The following is an 18,094-nucleotide window of genomic DNA, read 5'->3' as shown; positions in this document are numbered from 1 at the left end:
ACTTCACTATCACCATAGATTGCTCAAATGATCAGTTTTGTGGATTCACTCATGCACGTATTTTACGATTTCAAGCCAACCGATCGATGGACATAGATTTCGGACTTGCAATCGAATTAGATTTGTTCCACTTCACTAGCACACGACACTTTATTCGGCGAATGAGGATAACAATAAAAATAAACTGACCGAGTATAGCCTTGCTTACAAACGCTCGTATGGTATATTTGCTACTGCCTGAATATATTTACGCTTTCTTCGGTCAGGCTGCAAGTTGACCGTTCGGATTACGCTCTCAGTGAAGCTCGTGAGAGTCTGTAAAATGTTTGGGTGTTTCAAATTCAATAGTTAATTCTAAGGTGAGGTATTTACATATTTACAAATTAAAATTTATGATCAGCTGGTACTGATCATTCCGGCCACCTTGAAACGATCACTAAGTGAACTAAACTAAACGAAGTCTTCGTTTCAACAACTCTCTCATTACTTCTCGTGATACTCTTTCTCTCGTTGTCTCGATCGGGTGATCTTCGGCGGTTCGACACGAAGTACTGATGAATGGACCAATTGACGATTGCCAACGTTGATTGACGCCTAGTAAAGCTGAGAGTTGTAGTTGTGGTCCGTTGAAGACGAGCAATAGATATACCCGTGAGAGTAGGAGACCTGGAACCAAGAGAGATCCGGTAGAACGAACGACGAGAGTAAAATCAAATGGAACGCTAATCACCTGATTGCGCTCTCAATGCGCGTTGAGATGTTTTCGGAACACTCTACCGATCTTAGTGGTTGCAGGAACGGACAGTAGATGCGTAGTGTTGGTAGACATCAATGATTGGATGCGATTAAACAATTCAGAAAAATAGTTGAACCATTGATCGTTTTCAGGATGCCTCTGTCGCCATGGACCGAAAGATATAAGCACGCCTTGTGTTGAATGTAAGTCGGCGGCTGAAGCTCTTCTCGACTCTGAACATTCGTCGATCAATGAGAATCGGGATGAAAGCAATGTTGATACTACGTTGACGACTTCGATGAAAAGGAGAACTGGAACAACGGAAGATCCGGTAGATCTAACTGAGGAGATATAATTATTGGAACGCCAATCACCTGATTGCGCTCCAAAAGCGCGTTGAGTCAGTTTCGGACTGCTCTGCCGAACTTTGTAGTCTCCGGAACTAAGATGTAGATTGATTGATAATAAAAGCGATGAAAGATGGTGTAACAAGGGATGATCTGTGAACAATAAAAGACGCGGTAGATCGAACTGACTCAGCTGGAAAGAAAGGAACGCCAATCACCTGATTGCGCCTTATATGCGCATTGAGCCAGTTTCGGACAGCTCTACCGGTCTTTGAAGTTTCCGGAAATAGTAACCGATGAGCAGCACTTTTTTAGTAGAAGAACGGAGGATACTGGTGGATAATCTTCTGAAGGTGCTGAACGAAGTGCTTGTTGTCTGGATATACTTCGAGGACTTGAATTTGGTGATCTGACGCTTTGTGTCTGCTTCGATTTGAGTCTTGGCAACTGCATGCTTGTGTGGTAACTTATCATAGTGATAGAACGTTGATTTGGAACGGCTGAGGTTCCGGTAGGCGCTTTCTTGGTGGATTTAACATGTTTGGCCTCCGGGAGGTAGTGTGGAGATTCTTCGTGAACATATTCTACGTGCTTGCGTTTGGTTTGCTTTGTGGTTATTGGCTTACGGTTGCGTTGCTGCATTAGATACGAATGGGGCGATTCGATATTCTGGGATTTGGTGTTGGTGACTTGCGGATAATCGGACCGAAAAGGGTGTACGGTGGACCTTTTATCGTGAATTCGAGTGGTGGTGTTTGTTTTTGGATCAATGCACTGATTTGGTGGGTTTATTGGGTCATAATCGACGGCCTCAGGCTCCTTATAGTGTAACGGTTGAATGGGATGATTCACTGTAGATAGATAGCAAACTGGCGAAGAAACAGCGGAGTTTACTGAAACCTTTCCGGATACCGTCCATCCAAAATGTGTGTTGATGAACATTGGCATGGTATCACTGATTGACAAACGATGACCAGTGTGGAGTTTGTGATACTGCTCTCCACCTATGATAATATCGATCATGCCCGGCACATTGAATTGCGGGTCGGCCAATGAAACGATAGGCAGGTTTCATGAATCTGTGTTGACGGTGACTGTCGGAAGGTTTGTGGTGGGCTTCTGCATAACGAGTAAATCGAGTGTGGTGGAGAAGTTGCAAATTTTTGATTTGACCGTGGCTGTGATCCTACCCCTGACTTGCTTGACAGATTCTCCTAGTCCCGAAACTGTAACGTCCACGGTGGCTCGAGGAATTCCAAGCGAATTGGCCAGCTTCTTGCTCACAAAATTGGACATTGATGAGGAATCGAAGAGTGCTCTAACTGGGATTTCCTTTCCGTTTTGATCAATGACGAGGAGATAAATTGTTTCCAGAAGGACTGTTCTATTGTTGGATTGGACAGCCATGCTAACTTCAGGAGGATGCGATGTCCCTGAGGGTCCCGCAATTGCTATTGCGGAGGAATCAGGTTGCTGTGTAGGAGGCTTCGTCGTATCTACATGAGGAATAGGGGCCATTTCGGCTTGATCATGCAGCATTGAATGGTGTCTGGCGTGGCAGGCTCGGCAACTAAACCTTGACTTGCATAATCTCGCTTGATGATTCGGACGAAAACAGTTCCAGCACAAGCTTCTCTGCGATACCAACTCTCTTCGTTGGGTTAGGGACAGCTTGATGAATGTTGGACACTGGTGTAGCAAATGCGTTTCGGAGCAGACAGGGCACTGAGGGATACTTGGAATGGGATCGGTAGTAGCTGTGTTGACTACAGACTTCACTGAAGCAGTTATCTTTGCCGGAGGGCCGGCCACCTTTGAATTGGTCAACGAAAAGCGCTGTTGCAAATCGCTTGACACGGATTTCAGCATTCGCACGTGCTGAGAGAGGAATTCAATGAGCTCTTCGTACTTGACGTCATCCTTTTGGCGAGTCTCGTGCTCCCAGGATCGAAGGGTAGCTGCATCCAGCTTATTAGAAAGTATGAAGATAAGAGGAGTATCCCAATGAACGACAGGTTCACCTAGCTTGGCCAAAGCTTTCACGCGCCGCTAAAAGTCGTCTACCAACGTGTTGAGATCCTGTGCTGACTCCTGCTTCATCATCGGTAAATCGAACAAGCCTCGAAACAGTTCTTTCCGCAAGAAACGTTTGTTATCGTATCGCTTCATTAGTGCATCCCACGTAGATGCATAGTTGTTCGCTTGAAGGTCTACGCTCTCGAATGGCTTCTTCGCTTCTCCCTCCAACGATTGCAATAAGTAGTGGAGTTTATTGACGGTTGGTATGTCGTCGTTACTGTGGATCATCGAAATGAAGTTGTCTCGGAATGAAATCCACCTAGATTCATCTCCGCTGAATTTCGGAAGGTCGATCTTCGGTAGCCGATGGTGGAAACTTGCTGCACTTTGATGAGTGAAGTTGTTGAAAAACGTTGAATCCATTGAATGTTGGCCGAGGTTCATTTTAGACAGTAAAAAACCCTTGAGCACACAGTATTTGTCCTCAAAAGCTGTGCGAACTTAAATATGCTCCTCGAACTTCTCACTGTCAAGTCTTTCGATTTCCCCTTGTGCACGCTGCAATTCTTGGTTTATTCTGTCCAAAGTCTCCAGACAAACTGCCACTTGGATTGCATCCCGGTCATGGTTATACTCTGCCACGAACCTTTCCACCACTTCTCGTATAGCCAACACTCGCTTTAGGGTCAAAATATTCCCCTCCAATTTCTTTTCCATTTTGTTCACCATCACTCACCACTCGAATCACTCGTGAAACCGAACGTGGACAGTGCAAATCGGACGAAATTCTCCTTCCCGTCGCGATACACTATTCAACGCTAAAAACGACGGAGGTACCACGCAATCGATCGATAGAATCCTTCCCGTCACGTCGTGGTACCCCTACACGCACGCGTGCGACCGAAATTGACACGTGAAATCGATACGATCAACCCTTCCCGTCGAGACGTGCCAGTTTTACGATACGCGTGTCCGCTGAACGCCACCGATATCGCAAAATATCGTAAATGCAAATATGATCTTGATCTTATCTAATTGCGTTTTCCACCACCCAGTACCAGTGTTGGGAAACTCGTGAGTACTCACTGAAAACTGCAAACTCACTCGCGAGTATGAGCTGTACAGCTTGAACTCTCGCGTGAGTATACTCAGTCGTGAGTTTCAGTTGTACAGCTCATACTCGTGAGTGAGTTTTCGACTAACATTTACTCACTCGTGAGTAATTTTACTCACTTAAAATATTGTAAATATTTCAAAAGCTTGCGAATGGCTCAAATAAATAATAAGTAATGAGTAAGGCTATTCTTGGGGTGACCTTATTCAAATAATAACATGAACATTTTATTCTGAAAACTATTTGATGCACGCAAAACGTTATTCTTAACACAAGCTGTGATTTATGTTTGGTGTTTCGCTGCGCATGTTGCATCGTAAATGCTCTTTTCTTCTGACGTTACACCTCTACTGGGCCAGATTCTGCTTTTTAGCTTAATGTACTTATGATATGAGCATTTCCACATTTATCAACTATGAGCTTTATTTATTTGCCAATTGACTTTTTTTAATTCTCTATTTTACGATATGCAGCACTACTGCAATAATAAAAACCTGAGACAGAGACTCGACAAAACGTATCTGAGTTTCGTGCCAAAACTAATAAGCCGCTGATTGGTCTGAAAAACAGCGTTGCCAGCAATATTTTGTGCGACAACTTCAGCACCAGTTTTTCAATTTTCATTTTTTCCGGTTTTCTGACAACACATAGATCATAAAAGAGGAGCAGAAATCTAACAATAAGTCAGGTGCCACATGTCTTAGATAGAATCGAACAAAAGAAGTTAAAAAAATATTTCAGAAAATTATTTTTAATTTATTTTTTATTCATTATGGGACTAGATTAAACGTTGAAAAAGATACATTTTTAAATGTCTGTTCCTTAAACAGCGCTATTAAAAATTCTATATTGAAAAATTATGCAAACTTGCTATTACCACATAACAGTAATGACCAAACAATAATCAGAGGCCCGTATAATGGTTTAATGAGGATAAACTTATCATTCAGTATCTATATAGAAACCAAGTAAAATATAATAAATTCCGAACATTTTTCTGATCAGAAATCTTTTTTCGGCAACGTTGCATACAAGTTTTCTAGAACAAACTTGCAAATTACATAAGGTTTGCTGAAAATATTCAAAAGCGAAATTACATATGAAATGGGCAAGATGCCAATCGCAAATCAAATTTATGTGAGGTACCGTGGGGCAAGTGGGTAAATGGGGTAAGTGAAAATAATTTGTATATTTTACTAAATATATGTATTTACGTTTCAAACTGCGTAAACCTTTGAGGTGTGTTTGTGTTTTCTTTTTAGGTAGATATTAGTAAACAAGGTTCGCAATTACCATAGAAAATCGGAATGTGCTTCAAATTCAAGAAACACAATACTCAAAGCGATAAAAGCTATTACTAATCATGGAACTTCTCTAAAAGAGATTGCCAGACGATATTGATGTGTCTACTTCGGACAGCCGATTGAAAGGAAAACGTTGATTGAAAAGTTGCAATATAAGAGAACGCACGGGAATCTCATGGAATGTAAATGTAAAGCTAGCCCAAAACATAAAAATGGGCTATGGGTCTATCCACACAAAAAAGAATCCGAATTCTATTGAAGGATTCCGTTCCATAAAATAATTTCTCCCGAAGAGAAACAAATAACGATCGGTGAAAATTCTACAGAGCCGCAACTGAACAGAAGAAAATTGAATTGACAAGAGTAAAATTTTCTTTGTTTACATGTTACTTACCTAAGGAACAGGACGCCTTAAGGGGGCAGGATCAGTCATTGATTTCGAAATTTTCAAAAGCAGTTTTTTCATTCAAAATCCAGAAAATTTACAGGTATTTTGTTCCCCTACCGAAACACAGTGAACACATTTTCATCGAATAATTTTTAGTTTTGAACAGAAAAACTGCTTTTCAAATTTCGATGATGACGATGATTCCGTCATTCGTTAACTAATGTTGAAGTTAATAGAAATCGTGAATATAACTAAATTTCAATTTATTGTTCAAAAACTTGTGAAGCAAGTGAAAAGTGACATTTTGCAAAAACTTTTTCTGTATTTTTTTTTCATTTTTACGTAAAAATCAATTTTAGCATACTGTTTATATTTGGTGGGAGTCAAGTTAAAAAATAAAGACGACCTCATTTATTTCAATTTAAAGTCTTTAGAACTATACGATTTCCATTACCCACTTGCCCCACGGTACCTTATTCCCTTTTTTACTAATACTTCAATTCAACTTTGAATATCAATAACATAAACGCGTTCAGAAAAAGTTACAGTATTCATATTATGCCACTAAACGAAATAAATTGGTCTGGAAAGTATTTGAACGCAACCGGATTTTCGCCATTATAACTTGTTTATCCATTCTGATAAACTGGCTCTGAATTCGGTAAAGTTTAAACAACCATACTATAAAACTGCATATCACAATACACACTAAAGTCGACAGCAGCTGTAAACCCTTTGAATTATTTACATTTACAGTCTTTTACCTAGATTAGAACACACTAATGTACAATTTTATTTTGCTATGGAAATTGGTTACTCACCATACTCACAAAGAGTAACTTGTTCACTCACCGTGAGTAATGACGTCATACTCACTGCGAGTATTACTCTTTACGTGAGCAATACTCGCAGTGAGTTATGACGTCATACTCTCGCGTGAGTTAGAGTAAGGAATGAGTGACTCACAGCGTGAGTATTACTCGCAAACGAGTACGAGAGTGAGTATTTTTTTACTCGCGAGCACGAGTTTCCCAACACTGCCCAGTACGGTGTACTAATTCCAATGTGCGGCACTGTTGACGCAAAGCAAATCGAAAAATATGGCAATCAATGCCCAGCAGCCACCACTGACAAAAATGCAAAAACAATTTGCCGCCTCTTTGCAGCTATTCCACCGTACTGATCGCACTACGTTTGTGTGCTCATAACACGGGCTGTGTGTAAAATGCCCAACCGATCTCCACAAAGAACGAATTGAATGAATGGCCTACCTTTGTGTGGTCTTCGCCTTTGACCACACTTGGCGCCAACTTGCCTCCTAAACGCTGGATCCTGGCATGGGTTGTCCTCCGTTCCGGCTCGAAGGACCAATGTTTGAGCCACAGGCTCGATATGTTGCCGGGATTCGGAGGTGTTTCTTCCCGTTCGTGCTTCGAACGGCGCACAGAAACCAGTAGGGACACTTTAGCACTAGGATTCACTATCACAAGTTTTCTTCACTTTCTTAACCAAAAGTGGAAGGTAGACTCTTTATGCACAGGCCTTCTTGAGACTTCACGATCACCATAGATTGCTCAAATGATCAGTTTCGTGGATTCACTCACGCACGTGTTTTACGATTTCACGCCAACCGATCGATGGACATAGATTTCGGACTTACAATCGAATTAGATTTGTTCCACTTCACTAGCACACGACACTTTATTCGGCGAATGAGGATAACAATAAAAAAAAACTGACCGAGTATAGCCTTGCTTACAAACGCTCGTATGGTATATGTTGCTGCCAACACTGCCCTGCTGTATTATCACCGCATCAGTTTGACTGTTCCTACAACTGTCACCTCGCCAATTGATATCTATGCAAATTAGAACGTATTCACGTTATTGCTATTGAAAGAAAATTAGCCTAAATATTGAATAATCTTAAATGTTCTAGAATCCATACCTATGCAAGTTGGTAAAAGATGTACCTCAATTATTATATCTAAACTATCAACTATTGTATCACAGTAAGTTATCACAGGTAATTTCCTTAAATCTAGTTTCGTAAATCTAACCTACAATTATATCACAGATATATAGACAGTACAAACATCGAGGCAATGGGCTATTTAATGGGATATTTATAGCAAGCTGAACACCGAAATTTGTAAGTTGTATTGTGGTTATTGAACTTAATATTATAATAAAATGAACTCTTCCAGCTTACAGCTGATTCGCACCCACATCAAGGAGTTTGCGAGCTGCTAAATAGAATTCGGTCGAAAGCCCCCCTCTTTGTTCCCGCAGCACTGTAAAAAATTTCGACACGATGAGTGATAAGTCGGCAAACAATCAACCAACAACCTATCAAGCACAAGCGGGAGGCTGCGTCAACTTCTCGCGCCCCGACACATGCGACAAATCGCAAAGAACCTGCGGCATTCACCTACCCGTAACGGTATCATCTAGTAGATCCTCTAACCGAGTAGCTCTTCTCCAGCTGAGACATGAAGAAGAGCGCGCACTACAGCAGCGTGAATTCGAAGCTGAAAGACGAGCACTAGAGGAACAGAAGAAGTTATTGCAGAAAAAATACACATTGCTAGAGCAACAGGTTTCCGTGCGGCGAAATACGAATAAACGCAGCCTGAGTGCCGTTCAACCAGGCGACGTTATTAATACACAGCGCAGTGTTTCTGTCGTCAATGAAACGCTATTCGACGAACACAAACCATATCAATACATGCCACCGTCTGTACCAGTTAATCGGGTACCTAAACTATCGCAATTGTGTCAAACTCAGCATCGGAATACAGACACTCTTCCCAAAACGAAGCCGAACGAACAAAAGAAGATCGACGATAGTGGAGTGTCGACCGAAGGTAACATTATCACATGCTTGCCATCCGAAGTGACATCGCCTGAATTTAGGAATGTAATCTGTCGATAGGTATTAGTTGAAAACAAATCAATCGATGTATCCCACTTCGAGTGCTCAGCAGATTTCGAGAACCATCTCACCACACAGAGACGTGTGTCATCCACCGTTTGCGTTCCATCGATCAGGAAAGGAAGCAAAACTTATTTAAATCAAAATGCTAGTGGAACTCGTTATAAATACGAAGTGCAACTGTATATGCCTCCCAGGTTGATGAGCCCGGCCGTCCCTGGTCCAGATCCTCCCCCATGTGGCATAGAAGAGAGACAAACTGAAACATACCGATCAGATCCAGCCGCTGGTACTGTGGACGGCGAATTCTGTAGTGAAATGTTGTTTACCATAAGCAAAACGTCCTGATGCTGCGAGTTAAGAGAGGTGATAGTGACTATTGTGAAGGTATAGTTGGTCGTCGTTCAATCAACGGTTTGTGGGTAAACAGGATGAGAACTTTCGCATCAAACAGGGCCCACCTACACCGTGTAGTGGAACGATACAGCTCGCATATTTACAGTGATCAATGCGTAAGCTTGATAGCAACGACCAGACAGAAATCGCAGAGTCGAGGATGCAGCCGACAAGAACCAACGTTGTCTCGTGTTCAAGAACCTTATCGTGTCAACATGGATAACGAGAATTGCAAGAGCGAGTGGAACAAATCGTCTCCCCTAACTAACTTCGAAAACCCAGTGGATCGAGACATGCTGCCAAAGGGAGCGATTACTACATGGCTGAAGCGCAAATTTGCAATCCTCCTAAAAAGACGGATGATGCTCTTTTTCTGGTTTGTACCTTTTGTGCAGTTCCAGAGCTACCGTTAAGTCACCAGTCACCGTGCGGCCTCCATTCACCGTGCACACATACAAATTCCTACAGAATATTCATACAATTTTTACAAATTATTCTTTTGTCAGCAAAATACAATAAAACTGATGAAATGAAGAAGTTTTTGTGATAAAACATTTTGAAAAACCTTGTTTATGTAGTCAAAATCATGTGAATTCTGTTTGATAATGAGATTTTTCAACACTCTTAGTAGAAACGCCAAAAATTCACATTCTTCATTTTAACGATAGAGTATGAAATTTTTCAAAATTCCAACAAGTTTCCACTGTGGATACTATTAGTAAGATGTATTTCATCGTATGAGCAATGAGATTTTATGAAAATTAGAATTTTTTATTGTGTTTCAGTCGAAACCCAAATGCACGGTGAATGGATCCTTTTCAATATATATGGTTCCTGTTACCGTGCATTAGTGTAAAAGGCATGAAATTATTCGGTAATATTAGATTTATTATTATGTCGTCATTAAACTACTTCATATTTAGTTTTTGAGTGAATATGGAATAGTTTGGACAATACAGTAAAACCTCCTATAACGATTTTAATAAAAAAAATAATGATCTAGCAAATTTTTAAACTTTTTATGGTTTTTATAGTAAATTAAGTTTTTAATACTCTTAAAAATGAATGCGCGCACTACTAGCAACACAGTTGCTCCTTCAACAACGTTTCTTCAAGAAACAAAATTAAATCATATTGAAAACTATACGCACGGTGAATGGTGCACTAGTGTGCACGGTAAATGGTGACATTGAACGGTACAAGGCGACCTTAACATGACATTTTCAAACATAATTTTTGAGTAATTTTTTGTTATGCATCACTAGTTTTAGATTTTTCCCTGAAATATTATATAATTGCACGCTACGTAGTGGTATTCTAGTACGCTTTAAAATATTTGGAAAAATTATATATTTTTTTGAAGCGCAAAGTTTTTTTTAATGCACGGTGAATGGTAGCTTGACGGTACCAGTATTTGGAGAAACGTTTAAAGTTTGTCAGCGTAACAAAACTGTATCACTAAATCGCATGGAAATAGCTGAATGGGTGCCATCGCGATCGTTGTCTACTGAATTTGATAGGAACCCATCAATTTTGTTTCAAAAGATACAGTACTACCGCAATTGCTGATACCACTCGGCTTAGTACTTGCTAATCCCATTCATGAATTTGATAGAGATGACTTTCAGTGTCTATGTGATTGGAGGCATAGCCATGTTATATTCCACGATGATGTCGGAGATCGTCAATACGCAGATGAACATAGCATACGTAGGAACCGCGGGAACAGTAATGGTGGCCGAGATGATAGATCGCCGATCGAGCAACGTGCAGAGATGATTTCGGAAAAAGTCAGAACAATGCAGAGAACGATGATATTAACGATGGCCAGCAGGTTGGAAACGATATATATTCACTTGATCACGTTAATCTTCAACAGAGCGTATGATTCAACACTGTGCAATGCGCTGATGTCAAGTTCAATTGAGTTATTGTCAACAGGCGACAGCAAAGAGAACGTAAGTGGTAAATATGAGCAACGACTACTGCAGCAACAACAGCCATTCTTCGATGATAGCGAGGGTGGATGCAAATGTGGTGCAAACATCAGAAGTAAAACGAATCTGAGATTCGATAACTATGCAGAATGTAGCTGTAGGATTAAACAGTATGTCACTATGATTGCGGGGTCCTTCGCCATACTAGCAGGTTATAATGAATTTTGGTAAAACTGGGACGGGTGACCAGTGTTACGGGGGGAAGAATGTTGCTGCCAACACTGCTCTGCTGTATTATCACCGCATCAGTTTGACTGTTCCTACAACTGTCACCTCGCCAATTGATATCTATGCAAATTAGAACGTATTCACGTTATTGCTATTGAAAGAAAATTAGCCTAAATATTGAATAATCTTAAATGCAAGTTGGTAAAAGATGTACCTCAATTATTATATCTAAACTATCAACTATTGTATCACAGTAAGTTATCACAGGTAATTTCCTTAAATCTAGTTCCGTAAATCTAACCTACAATTATATCACAGATATATAGACAGTACAAACATCGAGGCAATGGGCTATTTAATGGGATATTTATAGCAAGGTGAACACCGAAATTTGTAAGTTGTATTGTGGTTATTGAACTTAATATTATAATAAAATGAACTCTTCCAGCTTACAGCTGATTCGCACCCACATCAAGGAGTTTGCGAGCTGCTAAATAGAATTCGGTCGAAAGCCCCCCTCTTTGTTCCCGCTACAGTATATTTGCTACTGCCTAAATATATTTACGCTTTCTTCGGTCAGGCTGCAAGTTGACCGTTCGGATTACGCTCTCAGTGAAGCTCGTGAGAGTCTGTAAAATGTTTGGGTGTTTCAAATTTAATAAATAATTCTAGGGTGAGGTATTCACATATTTACAAATTAAAATTTATGATCAGCTGGTACTGATCACAATTATTTGTGAAATTTATTCCAAATCTCAAAACTGAAATTTTGATTAAAATTGTCGAAAAATATGTGAAATGTAGTACCGAAAATAAAAAAATATCGGAAATGGTTTAACCAGAAATTGTTTCATCTTACAAGTAAAAAGCAGGCATGTTGCCACTAAATCATTTTTCCCAAATGATTAGTATTGTGCACAAACTGAATCAAAAAAAGCTCAAGCCTGCCTGAGTGGCTGTCAAGTAGTGTCACAAAAAATGTGGAAATGTTGATTACTGAATTTTTGGTTGCTATTTTAAGTTAGTCTGTAATTTCTAGGGATATTCCGAAGAAAATGAGTCTCACGATTAGTAAACTATTCTTAATGAGTACCTATCAAAATATTTAGAAATCGCAAATAACAATGTTATCACATCTTTTTACAGACATCGTCTCCTGATAAACCGACTAGCGCATGTAAGACCATTTACATGTCAGTGTCCAACCTATATAAATATTGTATTTCTGCTGAGAGTTTATTAGACCAACCAGCCCATATAAACATAATAGATTCACCAATTTTCCGTAGTCGTATCCTTGTTGAAATCAAATGTTACTGAATTGCATTGCTCATTGCTTTATCTAATAGAGCAAAGAATCAAAACCTAATCAAGCGTCTTATTGAACCTATAATAGTTATTATATAATGAACCAGATGTGTAAAATAGAAAAATAAGTAGTATTAATATGATGCACATCCTCACATACTTGCTTAACATTCCAAATTCATATATAAAAATGATGCCAATATTCTTCTGAAATGGTGCACGTTTCCCTGAAACGATCTAGTGCTAAAAATATTGATTTGACTAATTCAATGGTTGAATAATTGAATTTGTATGTATATTGATATTTTGCTTATTACGCATTTTTTGATAAAAAATGCAAAATTTTCAAACTTTGTCAAGAAATAATCCAAGAGTGCTGCAAATCATTTGAAAACGGCCTCTTTCTACACTTTTCTTGCACTTCAAGATCCATATAAACGCGTCCCTGACCCATCAAAAAAAAAAATTTGGTCGAACAGTGTGATAGTGTAGCGTAACAGAGAACACATAAATATAAGAAAAGAATGTGATGTTTGAAATGAAACTAATTAAAGAATTAAATTTCTTTGCATTGTATACGAGTGAACAGTCAATTTTACGAAACGACAACATTGATGATATTGCTGTTACTTTCAAACGATACGCAACCGCTTACTGTCAACAGTAGGTCAAGCGATCAGCTGATTAAAAACGGCTCGTAAAATGGACTTTTGATTCGTATAGAAAAGCAATATTGCGCATTTCTTTCATCACTGGACTATAGCAAAAATTTTTACAAGTGCGGAAACGCTAATAAAAGTGTGCATTTGTATCCAATATGGTAGCTGTCTTCGGGGGACTTATTCTTCGCAAATCGAAGAATAAGTGTTCTGAAGACATCAATATGATTCGATGCAATCCCGCACTTTTATTCACACTTTCGCACTTATGAGACCACACTACGCGTCCATTGGTGAATGAAATACCCAATACCAACCAAAATATTGACTGGGTAATCTGACGGACGTGATCAACAGTGATGCCGAACTATATGAGACTACCACACACTAATAAGCGTCCGACATGGAGGCACAGCTGTACGTAGGGAGCCAATTGGTAAATTGGTGGCCCTTCGCGACACATGGCAAAACATAAAACTTAATAATTCACAGATGGGTGGATAACTGTGTCGCGCATGATTTGCGATGATGAGATTGCCACTGGAGAACGTATGCACTCTTTCTGGAATCAACTCCGATTAATTGATCTCCGTCCTCGCAAATCAACGTACACTATTGCATCCCGCTGTTAACATTAGAGTTTGCTGAGAGTTGAAAACTTAAATAGACCGAAAAGCATCGTTGTTTTTGAAATGCTGTTTCGTTACGTCTTTTTCAAATAAAGTCCGGCCTGATAAGATACGCTTTCCTCCAAAGCCGTATTGGTCTGTTGACTAATCGTTCAAATACCCTTGCATTTTGTCATCCACGGCAATCCGAAACCATTAAATTCATTATCGATTCCGTCGATTTTCGTTATCAGCGGACTCTTATCTAAAAACTCGGCTGTATCTACATATATCAAAAAAACATGCATGACACTCGCTATCCATCGTACCAATTGCGATAAGCTCCCTAGATTCAAATAGTATGACTCGGACGGTAGTGGGTTTCGGATGTTTCGGAAGTGATAGACTACGTACCGTTACGTATCTAAATATGCACTATCTAAATCAGAACTGATAGAAGTGTGTTATATGAAGAGTTTTCTTCTTGAAACCAAAATAAGACACGAGTTGATTCATGCATGGTCATACTGCCTACACAAGTACAACTACTTAACTGCATCGGAGTAACGAAGAATGCCATCGCTGTGTTGGCGACGATTTCCACAGTGAATGCGAATCACGCTTTAATCAGCTTCAATTGCGTGCTGGATCAGCTTTTAACGTTCAAACCTTAAACAAAAAAAAGACGGATGTGATAAAAATCGGTTTTGCGGGATGCAGTAGAAACGCAAACACGCGGACATTGGCCACAACGAGAGAACGGTTATTGAATTAGATTGTCACGAGTGTTCGTTGAGTGTGGACGGTACGGCGAAATGTGCTAGAATATGTTCCGGTTTTAAGAGTAGCGTGTCTACCAACGACAAACAACAGTGAGAGTGAATTGCCGCAAGTGGTGCATGAACGACAGCTGAGCAGTAAGAGAAAAGTGTGCGAAGCGCCGGTCTGTTTACAACTGTGCAACGTTTGAAAATTGCATATAGCTTTGTTCTGAAACTCAATTACACACGGCGTTTTGGTAAGTGATGAAAACTAATTCATGGATACAAACAGTTAGGAAGAGTACTATGCTTTCCATTGTAAAACTATAACAATAACAGCAATTAGTAATTACAATAACAGTAATAGAAATTCAAAACAATACTTCAAATACTCTATTGATTATGCATAGATTTTGCATTGAATAATTTTTAATTAGTATCATTCTAAACATTACATTCATTCCTAATACATTTCGGTGTTCTGTGTTAGAAAACACTGCCTTCCTAATTTGGTAATTATTAACATTTTGTTAACATCATATTACATTTCATTTGCCGTAGCAGTTGATTTTTTTACGGGTGATTTGATTGCATCTGTTTATAAGAGAAAAAATACTTTTAATCAACTCACCCTTGGGTAAATCCATTCGTAATTAAAAGGTTCGAACGGCTACCCGATGAAAAAAATGGGGTGGGTCATGTCTGCTACATTACCGCGGGGTTGACGTAGGACTACTATGGACACAACTTCGATCAATTCTGGGTCAGACTCTCACAACAGTGCGGTAGCATTTTGCAGATGATAGGATGTTCGATGATAGATGATAGGTGCTGTGATTGTGCTGGTTTTAAGGGAGATCTGTCATTCGGTTTGGAAGCTTTTTCAGAGTTTCGGATTTCAAAGTAAAATACTTTAAATAGGATTTTATTTGATTATGATGTTTGAATGACAGTGAAGTTTGAGTATGAGTGTAGTGAAAGATTATTAATAATTCGTCATGTGTATGAATTTGTAAGTGTACTAGTTTTATGTTGTTATTGATCGGTTTAAGTTTTTAGAAATTAACTTTTTTTGGAATCATTTTGGTGGTCCTGAAAAGGACCATTTGTCGTTCTGTGGTTTCGAGAACCAGTGTTTGGTGTTCCAGGAATAACCTCGTGTTGTGCCAGATGATTGAGTTGGTTTGTTTGATCGTCGCTTCCTTGTGTTGTTTGGTTGGGTGATCGGTTTCATTGCTGGCTCCAGCTGTAGTTCGCCAAACTCCTCCAGCAGATTAGATGTTTGATAGCTCGGGTGCTTTGATCGTGAGAATCGATAGAATCGGTCTATGGTAAGAAAAGTATGAACAGTCATGAACATATTTGTATCTTGCACAGTAGTACCTGGAGAAATGTACACTGTTATTAGCAGTACTTCAATGTCCATAACTATAATCGATGCCGCACAAATGTCTTTTGAATTGTGTGAGGAACAGCTACGTTGAAGGCTGTATACTTCTGGTAAATCGCCTGGGCGTTTGAACTGGTTGATGCAGCTGTAGCCAGCAATGTCGACGAAAGAGTGATCGTCTAGCCAAGTCTCACTCAGTGCAAGGAATTATACACTGGTCAGAATTTGGTCTGTAGGAATATACATTGCATGAGCATTTAGGCTCTTGATACTAATCAATGTGTAGGCAGGGCTGCTATTATCCAGTATTTCACGCAATTCGTCTCCAAGCGTCCGTAATCGATGATTGCCCAAGCGCTGCAGCTCGTTCTTCAAGTCAACCCTCTTGGGAGAATTGCTGTCTTTGGCGTGACGAAACTTGAACGAATTGGTAGAGTTTGTCAAAAATAGTTCTTGCAGTGATGTAACCCGCGACAAACCAACATAAACCAATTGCTGATCCTGGCTTTTGTCATAGTCGTACACGACCTCGGGGAAAGTTCCACCTTGTGACTTATGAACAGTAAAAGCACAGGCACTAACTACTGGAAGGCACAGACATCGTTAGCGAAGGACCTCCCTCGTTTGTCGTGCTCGACCGACCTGGAGCTCGATCCGTAGACCGTCGACCGACCTAGGGAACATGCCATCCGAAGCCAAAGCCATCACCGCTGACACCGCCAAGAAGAAGAAGAGGAAGCAGTCCACAGGAGAATGAGATGGTTGTGGCCACCATCGCAGTCCTAAACTGTGACTATGGCTGGCATCCGAGAAGAAGGAGGAGAAAAAGAAGGCAGTTTCTAAGCAAAACCCCACCAAGTTTCAAAGACCGCCGTGATGCAGAAGACCCCGAAGAAGCCGCCACCGCAAACCTCATCGGGCGCCGTCAAAATGCGTTCGCGTTACTCGAATTCAACAATTCAATAAACCCTTTTCAGGGCCAACAAGTGTGTACTAAAGAGTTATTTGTGTAATATTTCCTAATGCGTAAATAACATACTTGCTATAATCCCCTTATTCATTTCGTAGCATTATACAATATGTAATATATTACGAATATTCGACAATACGATAATTTGAGGATGCTTCTGAGGACGCTGCTGCAGTGCCGTCATGATGCAATAACAGCATATTGTTAATCTTGTACATCCCTTGCCTAGACATCAATTTCATGTAGCTTATTTCCTATTTAGCCTATGTCTTCGCTTTCTGATATGGGAAATAGTCTATATGGAAAGCTCATTCTAAAGCGATTCCACATACCCGAAGATTGGCAGCTTTTCGGATCAGCCGATCATGAGGCTTTTTGTAGTGGTGCCTAACGGGATTGTTTCTGGACTGTACCGATGCTGCGATTATCACGAGGAATAGCAGACGATGTGATTATGGGGCCTTGCTTAGCCGAGTGGTTAGAGTCCGCGGCTACAAAGAAAAGCCATGCTGAAGGTGTCTGGGTTCAATTCCCGGTCGGTCCAGGATCTTTTCATAATGGGAATTTCCTTGACTTCCCTGGGCATACAGTATAATCGTACCTGCCTTTGATGCTGATTACAACTGGTCAAGAAACATTTTAGTGAACAGTATTTAAAATCTGTTGCAATTTTAATACATTTCCCAATTTCCGTACTCGAGAATTTAGGAAGTGTTACCCCATTATATGATAAATCAACAATGCTGTTAGAAATGCCATACAATGCTGAGTACTATGATGTTATTACGGTCCGACGGCGCTGCAGCGGCGTTCACAAGTAAATTCTCAAATTTCATGAGATTATGTGGAATAACTTATGAGAACCAAATCAAGTTTTGTACGATACCGATAGATTTACAGCATGATAGATAAATCAGGAAAAAATATTCAATAAACCCTTTTTACAACGTTTGTTGGCCCTGAAAAGGGCCAAATGAGCTTGTATGCTGTCACAG

General features: G+C 40.0%; 1 protein-coding gene across 3 annotated transcripts in view; it reads left to right on the top strand.

The window, feature by feature from the left end:
* Positions 1-18,094, top strand: part of LOC5568338 — a 338,997-nt gene that overhangs the window by 228,807 nt on the left and 92,096 nt on the right. Inside the window, exon 1 of one of the 3 annotated variants that reach the window (XM_001657942.2) lies at positions 14,326-14,996. The exons of the other annotated variants lie outside the window; for them this stretch is intronic. The gene's annotated coding sequence lies outside the window, so the exon portion shown is untranslated. Of the gene's footprint in view, positions 1-14,325; positions 14,997-18,094 lie in introns of those variants that run through there. 3 annotated transcript variants of the gene reach the window in all.

This window comes from Aedes aegypti, chromosome 1 (genome assembly GCF_002204515.2).
Source record: "Aedes aegypti strain LVP_AGWG chromosome 1, AaegL5.0 Primary Assembly, whole genome shotgun sequence".
In the NCBI taxonomy this organism is placed as follows: Eukaryota; Metazoa; Arthropoda; class Insecta; order Diptera; family Culicidae; genus Aedes; species Aedes aegypti.
This window is presented reverse-complemented; position numbering and strand designations above follow the sequence as displayed.